This window comes from Eretmochelys imbricata, chromosome 13 (genome assembly GCF_965152235.1).
Source record: "Eretmochelys imbricata isolate rEreImb1 chromosome 13, rEreImb1.hap1, whole genome shotgun sequence".
NCBI classification, from domain to species: Eukaryota; Metazoa; Chordata; order Testudines; family Cheloniidae; genus Eretmochelys; species Eretmochelys imbricata.
In genome coordinates, this window is record NC_135584.1 from 38374384 (window position 1) to 38386007 (window position 11624).

The 11624-nt window shown below is 59.7% G+C and overlaps 1 non-coding gene across 1 annotated transcript; it reads right to left on the reverse strand.

Moving 5' to 3' along the window:
• Positions 1-1832: 1832 nt before the first annotated feature.
• Positions 1833-1914, reverse strand: TRNAL-UAG (transfer RNA leucine (anticodon UAG)). Its single transcript has one exon. It is a non-coding gene; the product is annotated as a tRNA-Leu (tRNA).
• Positions 1915-11624: the final 9710 nt, after the last annotated feature.

Here is an 11624-nt window from a genome sequence, read left to right on the forward strand (position 1 = left end):
ACGTGTCCCAGCCCCCTCCTCACCTGGTCACATGGTCTTTGCAGGTCGGACTGAAGACACAGATATCATCAATATACGCTAGGGCAAAGTCCTCCATCCCCCTTAGTAATTGATCCACCAGGCGCTGGAAGGTGTCAGGTGCCCCATTGAGGCCGACAGGTAGGACCAGGAATCCAAAGAGCCTATAGGGGTGATGAGAGCAGATTCCAACCCGGCATCTAGATCCAAAGGCACCTGCCAGTAGCCCTTGGTGAGATCCATGGTAGCGAGGTCATGCCCCCCGCCCCAACTTGTCTAGGATCTCGTCAGTCCTAGGCATGGGGTAAGGCATCAAACGTGGTGACGGCACTGAGCTTCCGATAGTCCACACAGAGTCAGATCGACCAGTCTTTCTGGGGGACCAGCACCGGGGGCGAAGCCCAAGGCTGGTGGATGGCTGGATCGCCCCTAAAGCCAGCATGTCTCTGACCTCTCTCTCTCTGGGTCCTGGGCTGTTTTCCCGGTGACTGTGAATGGGGAACATCTCCCCTCCCCCCATGGACAGCGCGATTAGTGAGCCCAGGCTGGCTGGCTGGCACCCGGCTGCAGGAACGAACACAGCCCCTCTGATCTCTGCCTGCGGACAGGGGTTAGCTGGTCAGAGAGGGGGACTGATTCCAGCAGGAGGCCAGCTCCTGGCTTAGGACAGAGGTTCACTTTCCCCTTCTCCTTCCCCTGCCCACGCACACGGCCGCAGCAACGTCTCCCTGTCAAAGCATGACCTGGTGCACTCGCCCAATCGGGCAGCTCCAGCACACGACTCACCCCCTTGCGCTAGCTGATGATTTCACAGGGCCCCCCCAGGCACCCTTGGCACTGAGCTGAGATCCCCTCTCCTGCTCCCCAGTGCCATAGGAGCCGGCAGGCTGTTGTACCAGCTCTTTGGCTTTTCCTGGGCCCCGGCTAGGTTCTTCCTGGCCAAACTCAGGAGTTCAGTGAGCTTTCCCCAGAACGTCCTCCACCACCGGTTTCCCATTCATCTTCCCCTTCCATTCGTCTCCCGTCGAGTCCGGGGGTCATAGAACTGTAGGACTGGAAAGGACCTCAAGAGGTCATCTAGTCCAGTCCCCTGCACTCATGGCAGGACTGAGTATTATCTAGACCATCCCCGACAGGTGTTTGTCTCACCTGCTCTTAAAAACCTCCAATGATGGAGATTTCACAACCTCCCTAGGCAATTTATTCCTGTGCTTAACCACCCTGACAGTTAGGAAGTTTTTACTAACGTCCAACCTAAACCTCCCTGGCTGCAATTTAAGCCCATTGCTTCTTGTCTCATCCTCAGAGGTTAAGAAGAACAATTCTTCTCCCTCCTCCTTGTAACAGTTTTTGATGTACTTGAAAACTGTTATCATGGCCCCTCCCAGTCTTGTCTTTTCCAGACTAAACAAACCCAATTTTTTCAACCTTCCCTCATAGGCCATGTTTTCTAGACCTTTCATCATTTTTGTTGCTCTTCTCTGGACTTTCTCCAGTTTGTCCACATCTTTCCTGAAATGTGGTGCCCAGAACTGGACACAATACTCCAGCTGAAGCCATATCAGCTCGGAGTAGAGCAGAATTACTTCTCGTGTCTTGCTTACAACACTCATAGAATCATAGAAATCACAGAATATCAGGGTTGGAAGGGACCTCAGGAGGTCATCTAGTCCAACCCCCTGCTCAAGGCAGGTCCAATCCCCAGTTTTTGCCCCAAATCCCAAATGGCTCCCTCCAGGACTGAACTCACAACCCTGGGTTTAGCAGGCCAATGCTCAAACCACTGAGCTATCCCTCCCCCGCAAAACTTCTTCTGGCAGCAGTGGGATTTGAACCCACATCCCCAGAGAGACTGGAGCCTAAATCCAGTGCCTTAGACCACTCAGCCACGCTACCACCAGCTACTCCTTCTAGTACATCCCAGAATGATGTTTGCCTTTTTAACAACAGTGTTACACTGTTGACTCATATTTAGCTTGTGGTCCACTATGATCCCCAGATCCCTTTCCGCAGTACTCCTTCCTCGGCAGTCCCCTCACCCTCCTTCCACACAACAACTCAAAAGGGTGGACCCCTGTGAATTCCTGGGGCAGTAAAAGTTCTGCAGAAGACCTTGCCTGGTATGCTTGACCCCTCTAGGGTGATCAGATAGCAAGTGTGAAAAATTGGGACAAGGGGTGAGGGGTACTAGGTGCCTATATAAGGAAAAGCCCCAAATATTGGGACTGTCCCTATAAAAGCAGGACATCTGGCCACCCTCGGGACTTCTGGGGAACCATCAGCTGCCCTCTAAAACCACAAGGTTCAATTTTCCCTCAGGGAGCCTTTTTCTGATACTGGGTCCCTTCTCTCACATGGATCTTTCCCTGCAATCCTTCCCCAGGATCTTGCAACACTGTGGCCCACAAGGGCCCTCAGCTTCTTCTAGGAGGGATCCTTCTGCTGCTCAGTCTGGAATTCAGCTGCTGGGTTCGGGGCCCAGCCCTCTTAGCTGTGCCTTAGTTTCCCCACCTTGGGACAGGGCCTTAGTCTAAGCCCTGTTAAGCCCTGTCTCTGCTAACTCGCTCCTCCCTGTTGGAGGCGTTACATCCCCTGTAGGGTAGATCGCTGGTGCCACTGAGGGGATGCCGTCCGGTCCAGTTCTCCAACCCATCCCCCATCAGCACCGCCGCTGATCGGGCACCCAACCTCTTTGGGACCCCCCTCTTAGCTGTATCCTCACTACACGCACTTTAACCCGGGTATCCGAGCACCCCGCCAGGGTTAGGTTTGCACCGAGCACTCCCTGGTCCGGGCCCACCACTTCGGCCATGCCATCAGCACCTCAGGGCCCATGCCCCAGTGCCCCTGGACTTCCCTCCCATCTACTTCTGGGGGGGATGAGGTGGCAATTGCCCCATCGGGCTCCTCCCTGCGATCCTCTTGCCAGCGGAGACCTCCCCGATCCTGCCTGTGTCTGCACGGGGATCTGAGCCAAAGGCAGGGTGAATGGCTTTATATTTGGGAGCTTTCCCCCAAGTTACACGGCCCCTCAGCAGCTGGTGGGGTTGCCCCACACCAACAAGGGTCTCTTGCTCCCAGAATCTCTCCACCCCATGACTGTATCCCCGTTGACTCCCACCTTCCGCTCCCACTGGGGATCAGAGGGGCCTGCACCCAGGAGAGCACAAGAAAGACATATCTGCTGGGCTTGGGGTGGACGCCCGTCTGGCATGCCTCCCCTCCCCGGCCAGCCTGCCACCAGGCCCTGCTTCTCCCAGGGGATAAACACACAACTCCCACTCTGGCCTGCCTTACAGGCTGTCTTCCCTTGGCCATGTTAACCCTTCGAGGGGTCTCCTGGCTGAAGATTCCCTGTGTCTTTGAGTATGGTACCGCAGTAATTACATCTCAGGCCCCATGGAGGTGGTCTGCCTGTTCTGGCATTCATGGGCACCCCCTGCATGGAGCTTGCTAGTCCCCCCTTGCAGAGATATTTCCCCCAGCTGGGTGGTGACCTCTTTGTACGTGATGCCTGGGGGCTTCTCGTACACCCCAGGATCTTTTCCTATCTGCCTCAGGAGTCCATTCAAACTTAAGCGGAAAAGCCTGTTTGAACATTCATAGTCCCCAGCCTCTGCACTGCCCATTTGGCTGAACTCCCCTCCATCATAGAATATCAGGGATGGAAGGGACCTCAGGAGGTCGTCTAGTCCAACCCCCTGCTCAAAGCAGGACCAGTCCCCAACTAAATCATCCCAGCCAGGGCTTTGTCAAGCCTGACCTTAAAAACCTCGAAGGAAGGAGATTCCACCACCTCCCTCGGTAACCCACTCCAGTGCTTCACCACCCTCCTAGTGAAATAGTGTTTCCTAATATCCCACCTAGACCTCCCCCACTGAAACTTGAGACCATTGCTCCTTGTTCTGTCATCAGCTACCACTGAGAACAGTCTAGATCCATCCTCTTTGGAACCCCCTTTCAGGTAGTTGAAAGCAGCTATCAAATCCCCCCTCATTCTTCTCTTCCGCAGACTAAACAATCCCAGTTCCCTCAGCCTCTCCTCATAAGTCATCTGTTCCAGTCCCCTAAACATTTTTGTTGCCCTCCGCTGGGCTCTCTCCAATTTGTCCACATCCCTTCTGTAGTGGAGGGACCAAAAGTGGACACAGTACTCCAGATGAGGCCTCACCAGCGCTGAATAAAGGGGAATAATCACGTCCCTCGATTTGCTGGCAATGCCCCTACTAATGCAGCCCAATATGCCGTTGGCCTTCTTGGCAAAAGGGCACGCTGCCGACTCATATCCAGCTTCTCGTCCACTGTCACCCCTAGGTCCTTTTCCACAGAACTGCTGCTGAGCCATTTGGTCCCTAGTCTGTAGCGGTGCATGGGATTCTTCCGTCCTAAGTGCAGGACTCTGCACTTGTCCTTGTTGAACTTCATCAGATTTCTTTTGACCCAATCCTCCAATTTGTCTAGGTCACTCTGGACCCTATCCCTACCCTCCAGCATATCTACCTCTCCCCCCAGCTTAGTGTCATCTGTGAATTTGCCGAGGGTGCAATCCATCCCATCCTCCAGATCATTAATGAAGATGTTGAACAAAACCGGCCACAGGACCCAGCCCTGGGGCACCCTGCTTGATACCAGCTGCCAACTAAACGTCGAACCATTGATCACTACCCGTTGAGCCTGACAATCTAGCCAGCTTTCTTGGTCCCTATGGCCTTGGGACCAAGCCGGGGTTTAGACAGCAGAGCCTGTCCGTGGGGTCAACCTGGTTCAGGTCACAGGTCTTCACGCAGGCAGTGAGGTCGGCATCGACATCTCCGCTGGGCATACTTTAGGATCTAGGTTTCCTGCAGAATTGGCATCTTGGGGTCCTTCCCCACTTACCGCATGGCAGGTCCTCTTGGCCCACCTCTCCTCCAACTCCAGTTCGTGTTATCGCTGCTCCAAGCGGTCTGCTAGCCTCCGTTGTTCCAGCTCCATCACTCTTAGCTCCAGTTTCCATCTCTTCACCTCCACCGGGGGGCAGGCAGAGGGGACTCAGCTTGGGAAGTCGCCCTCCTGGCTGGGGAACCGGGTCCCCCTACTACTCCCAGTCTGTCCAGGTGCCCTGCTGGGATCTGGATCTTGCTCCTTGGACTAGTCACTCTCCACCAGCCGGGTAATCAGCTGCCCCTGAGTGAGCCCCCCAATGCGGCTCAGCCTTCTCTCCCTGCACAGGGGTGCAAGGTGCCTGTTAGGGAACTAGTTATAGGCCATTTCCTTGCTGGTTCCTTTAATTTCCTTGTTTTATCGCTGGCAGCCACTCACTGCAAGTCCCTCCGCTCGCAGCCAACTGTCTACAAGGTGCATCCACCAACCATCTTCTGCTGCCAAGTAGTCCTAGACTCACAGGATTCATGCTTCCCAGCTCCACACAGCTCCTGGGAGTAACCCTCCTTTGGCGTGACAGCCTTCCATGAAGGGTGCACTCTCTCTCGCTGGGGTTAGGCCCTTTGGCCCCACCGCCTCCTGGGCCGGACCTCTGAGCCTTAGCACGCCTGTCTCTCGCCATGGGCCCCCTCAGAAAGTCCACACACCCTGGCCCCCGCGGGGCCTCCACGCCCAGAGGGAATAATGCCACCCTGATCTCGAGACTGGAGTGACTCTCAGCCAGCAGAAAACAGGAGGTTTAATGAACATCTGAACCCAGCACAGGAAACTTTCCGGGCCCTCGGGCCTAGTAACCCTCAGCCCAGTTCATCTAGCTCTCCCCCACATCCAGATGGGCTCTGGCTGCTCTCTCTCCCCCCAGTCCAGCTGCCCCCTCCTTCCTGCCTATATCAGTGGTTCTCAACTAGGGGCTCACATGCCGTTGGGGGTACACAGAGCTCTTCCGGGGGGGACATCAACTTATCTAGATATTTGCCTCGTTTTACAACAGGCTGCATATGAGGCATTAGCAAAGTCACTGGCTGGAATCGGCTACTCTGGTCGCTGGGGTCCTCTCTCCTCCGCCCACTGTCCTCCCACTGGCCAGGACCGGCTGACTTCCAAGCTGGGCTGGGCCTCCTGGTCACCAGTTGCTGGGGTACCCCATCTCCTGGCCGTTGTCCGGGGTCGACTGCTAGGTGAGATCTCCCCAGTCCTCTGCAACAACAAACTCCCCTCTCCAACCCCCTCGTTACACACGCAGCACATGGGGAAACTGAGGCACACGCCGTGTTCCTGCAAAAGACTAAGAAAATCTCCCACTGCGTCACAGCTTGTTAAGCTCGCTAAAGTAGGTGGGTGTAGATGCTGCCTTGTACTCAGGCTCAATGTACAGAAGCCAGCCCACCAGGGTCTTTCCCCTGCAGGGGGTGCCGGCCTTGGCCTGGCCCCAGGGTGGGGAACTGGCTGGCTCCGGGGCAGGGGCTCTTGCATTTCTTACTGCAGGTTGCAGTTACAATGAGCTGCCATCACCAACACGTCCTCCCAGATCAGGAACCCAATTTCGCCTTACCTCTATGGTCACGATGGCCATGTAGGGTCTGGTGTGAGGCCGGGTTTCCTGTCCCCCGATGATCTCCCCTAGCAGATCCCCCAAGAGAAGGAGTTAGTTCGGGCCCTTGATCCAGCCAGCTGGTGAAACCCACCCCTGACCGAGATCAGGGCCCCTGGGGCTGGGCACATTTGGAGCACTGATGCCCCCCCCCCTACTCACCAGCCTGAGCCCCTGGAGCAGCAGTAGGAGCAGCACTGTCAGGGCCCAGCTGGGAGGGAGGGGGGCATCTGTCTGGAAGGTGGGTTCCAGGCCTGGCTGTGCAGCGGGGATGCAAGGCGGGAAACCTCAGGGCCATGCGCTCTAGGGCGTGAGTGGGGGGATCTGCCGTCTTAGCACTTGGCCCGCTCACCACACCAGCTGGGTCCATCCTGGTGGGGCCATGGGCATCTCAGTGCTGCGCTCACCCTGGGCAGTGCCCTGCAGCCCTGCTGAGTGGGGAGAAGTGGCTCAGACGCTCAGAGGAGGGGCCCAGTTTGAGGCCCAGGCTGTGGTTAACTCGGTCTCATCTCAGTGTCTCTCTGCACCGGGAGGGCTCCTGTGTCCTGCTGGGACCTTCACAAGCCGCAGGCTCACAGACTCGCTGGCCTGCTGTCTGGCAAAGCAACGCCACCCCCGCCCCCTCCCGCTTCCCGGCCAGGTGAAAGAGCAGGAGGAAGGTTCCCCTGCAGCCAGGCGCCCTCCACAGCTGGGGCTGGGGCACATCTGGGCACTGGCCCAGTCTGGAGCCGTGCACATCTGGGGTGGAGCTGAGCCCTGATGCACCTTGCACAGCCCCCCTCGCCCCCCTGCTCCATGCACTTGCCTGGTGGGGTGTGGGGCTAGGGCTGAATCAATTGCCAGGATCGGAGCAGAGATGGGGGTGGGGGGATGTGATGTTTCCACCCGGCAGGTGGGATCTCGGCCGTCTCCGTTTCTGGAAACCCCACCACACAGTCTCGGGGGCGGGGGGGAAGATCAGGCCCAGCTGGGTCATGGCCCCCCCACGGTTCTGCCCAGATGGGGGCTGCCCGCTCCGAGGCCAGGCACAGCTGGGGACAGACCTATCTGGGACCCCTCCGTGCCCCCGGCAGCCATGCACCACTGGGTATCATGCACCCCTGAAGCGGAGCTGGGGGAGGGGGCTCAGCACCTCTGCAAATCCCCTCTTGCCCCACCAGGCAGCATTACAGCCCCTCGATGGAGATGGGGGAGAACAGGAGCAAAGCCGAAGGAGGTTGGAGGGATTCTCCCCGGCCTGGGCCCGCCCTGCTCTGCGGGGCCTTGGGGTCAGGGAGCAGCCGGTGCAGGGCTCAGCAGCAGGAAGGAAATCTGGAGCCATGGGTCTGCACCAGCTCGGGGCGTGGGCGCTTATCGGCCAGCCAGGCCCTTCCTGTGACGTATGGGAAACTGGCAGGGGAATCAGGGACCGGGTGGGACCCTCACTCCCAACCCGCAGCCCCCAGCCAGCCCAGCCCTGCCCCCCCACCCCCAGCTCTGCCGGTGCCCCTCACTCCCAACCCGCAGCCCCTGCTAGTGGGCACAGTACCAGCCCCGGCGGCTTGGCAGACACTGGCTGCGATTCCCAGGGGGCAGGGGTGGAAGCAGTGAGAGAGTGGGAGTGGCAGGCGAGGGCCAGGAGGGGCCACGGGGGAGGGGGGTTCTGGGGACGTGGCCTCCATGGGGGACCCCTATCCTGCTGTAAGAGGGGATGCAGGGAAGAGTTGGGAGTGGAGGAACGGGGGGGAGGTGGGGCCCATGGGGTGAGAAGGGAGGGGGTTTGCTCCCGGCGCTGAGCTAAGGGGAACCAGCCCAACCAGCTTTTCAGCTCTGGATCAGCTTCTTCTCAGTCCCACTCCCCCCCCCCCCACAGGCCTTCCTCCAACTGCTCCAACTGCCCCACTCTGACCACTAGGCCCCACTCCCCGCCCAGAGCCAGGGAGAGAACCCCGGAGTCCTGGTGCCCAGTCCCCCTGCTCTAACCACTAGGCCCAACTCCCTGCCCAGAGCCAGGGAGAGAACCCTGGAGTCCTGGCACACAGCGCCCCTGCTCTGAGCACTAGGCTCCACTCCCCTCCCAGAGCCAGGGAGAGAACCCTGGAGTCCTGGTGCCCAGCCCCCCCTGCTCTAACCACTAGACCCCACTCCCCTCCCAGAGCCGGGGAGAGAACCCTGGAGTCCTGGCGCCCAGCCCCCCCTGCTCTAACCACTAGACCCCACTCCCCTCCCACAGCCAGGAAGAGAACCCTGGAGTCCTGGTGCCCAGCCCCCCCCGCTCTAACCACTAGACCCCACTCCCCTCCCACAGCCAGGGAGAGAACCCCGGAGTCCTGGCGCCCAAACCCCCTGCTCTGAGCACTAGGCCCCACTCCAGGCCAGGTTACCCAGCCAATTGGTCTACCCAGTACAATGGCCTTGTGACCATGTAGGGGCGGGGCCTGGGTGAACAAAGACGCCCCCTGGGGGTTAAATGGGGAAGAGGCGCTTTGCCGTGTCTGTGTCAGGAATTGGACTCCATTAGAGGATTCCTCGTGGGGCGGTGAATTTCCAGGAAACCATTATAGCCCAGTGGCTGCCTCCCCTAAGTGGGGAGTGGATCGCGCTGATGGGCTAATCTACTCCGAGCCGCAGAGAGACAAATGAGTCTGCTGGGCCTTGGCCAACCGGCTGGAGGATGGGAGAATCTGGCTGCGGGTCGGGAGTGAGGGGTGTCGGCAGGGCTGGGCTAGCAGGGGGGCTGCGGGTCGGGAGTGAGGGGCATTGGCAGAGCTGGGGGGAGCCCAGGGCTGGGCTAGCAGGGGGCTGATGTTCCCCCCGGGGGTTCAGGCTGTAGGTCATTAGCCCACACGACCCATCCCAGCACCTTCTCTTCCTACAGTGACTCTTCCCCTTGGCCAATCTCCCAGCCCCATTCAGGCTGGAGGGGCTGTGGGGCCCAAGGGGGTTAGGCACCCGGCTCCCATTTATTTTAATGAGTTTTGGTTTCTGGTTCCCCTGAGGCCTTTTATCCCCATCATCATAAAGGGAAACAGAGGCACTTAAAGCGGTAGGGACTGGCCCAGTGTGACAGTATCCCCCCCCCACACTCTAACCACTAGACACCACTCTCCTTCCAGGAGCTGGGGTAGAACCCAGGAGTCCTGGGTGCCAGCCCCCCTGCTCTAACCAGGAGACCCCACTCTCCTTCCAGGAGCTGGGGTAGAACCCAGGAGTCCTGGGTGCCAGCCCCCCTGCTCTAACCAGGAGACCCCACTCTCCTTCCAGGAGCTGGGGCTAGAACCCAGGAGTCCTGGCTCCCAGCCCCCCCTGCTCTAAGCAGTAGACCCCCACTCTCGAGTTAGACCAGCTGCCAGGTATCCCCGGCTCTGGGAAGGGAGTTTCATTGGGTGAACACGAACCCAGCTTTGGTCTGTGAGTGTCGGGGGCTGTTGGGGGGACGGGTGCGTCTCGGAGCTGTGTGGGGCAGGTGACCTGTGTGTGGGTCTAGCTGCGGGTGTGGGTGTTGTGTACCTGTGACTGGGGGCGGCGGGGGGCTCTCTCTCTGTGAGTGATTCTGGGCATATTCCCAGCAGGGCTGGGCTAGCAGGGGGCTGCGGGTCAGGAGTGAGGGGCACCCGCGGGGCTGGGGAGGTCGCTGGGACTAGCCCCCCGTCCCCCTCTCTTTTGTCTCCCGCCCCCTTACCTTACTCTTGGTCCTGCGGGGAACAGCCAGTTGGGGGGAGGGGCGGTTAATTTCCGCCCCTCCCCCAGTCAGTTAACCCCACGGAGCCTGGGTCACAGCTCACCGTCCCAAGCGAAGGTGGGGTGAGCATTGCCACCCTGGACTCCTGGGTCCAATTCCCCATCTTCGCTTCCCCTCCTCCTGAGATCTGAGGGGGTTGCGGAGGCTCCCTCCTGGACACCTGCGTCTAATTCCTGCTGGGAGCCGAGAGCTATGGGGCCTCTCCCGGACTCCTGGGACCCCTTCCTTCTCTTGGTTTCTTCCCCAGAAAACCCGGACTCCTGGGTCCTCTTCCCGGTCTTCCTTTCTCCCCCGTGACATCTGAGGGAGTTCTGGGGGCTCCCTTCCGGACGCCTGGGTCCCCTTCCCCATGCCGGTCTCTTCCCAAGCTGACCCGGACGCCTGGGTCCCCTTCCCCATGCCGGTCTCTCCGCCCCGGCCGTGAAAGCGTTAAGGCGGAGGGATGAGGGGGAGGGAGGTGTGGGAGGGGATCCCAGCTCCTGCGGCCAGGGCGGAGAAGCGACAATCTCGGTCTTCCCCGAGCTGGAGCCGCCAGGTAAGGGGGCAGGAGATCTGGGCCGGGGTGCCCCATAGGGGAGCAGGGGTGTGTGTGGGGGGGTATAATCTATGGGGGAACGTCTCTTTAAATGGGGGGGGCTGTGCCTATGCACCCCCCAAGCTTAACCCACCCCCCCATCTGGGCAGCCTCCCGGAGAGACAGAGAAGGGTCCACGGTCCCCATTGTGAAAGTGGGGAAACTGAGGCGGGGGGGGGAATCTGGGAACCGAAGCCAGGTCACTGCTTTCTAACCACTGGCCATCCTTCCCCTTAGACAGACAGACAGACGGGTGCAGGGGGATGGAAAGATAGATAGAGCGTGTAGCCAAAATGGGGATATCTGTCTCCTAGGGCTTTAGAGAGACATTGTGGGGCAAAGGTGAGGGGGGGCAGCCCTGGGCTGGCAGGAGCTGCGGGTCTGGAGGGAGGGGCACCGGCAGAGCTGGGGGGGCGGGGCTGGGCTATCGGGGCTGCGGGTCGGGTGTGAGGGGCCCCGGCAGGGCGGAGGGACGGGGGGAGCCCAGGGCTGGGCTGTGTGGGGTTTAGGCTGCGGGTCAGGCTTGACATTAACCCTTTCCTTTCCTTCCCCAGACTGGCGAAGAACCCCTCCCCCTCGCCGAGTGTCCTGAAGACCCCCCCCCTTCTGCAACCCCAAAATTCCCTAGGAGGGGCCCCTCCCCCTTTGCCGCATTGGCCCCCCGGATAGAGGGAGGGGAGCCAGTTAACCCTTTCACGCGCGGGGTGGGGGCGCCCCCCAGGGAGGGAAGGGGGCGATCCCTCGGGGGATGCGCAGGGGGGGCCCCGAGCGGTGAGGCTGGGGCAGCCCAGAGGGGC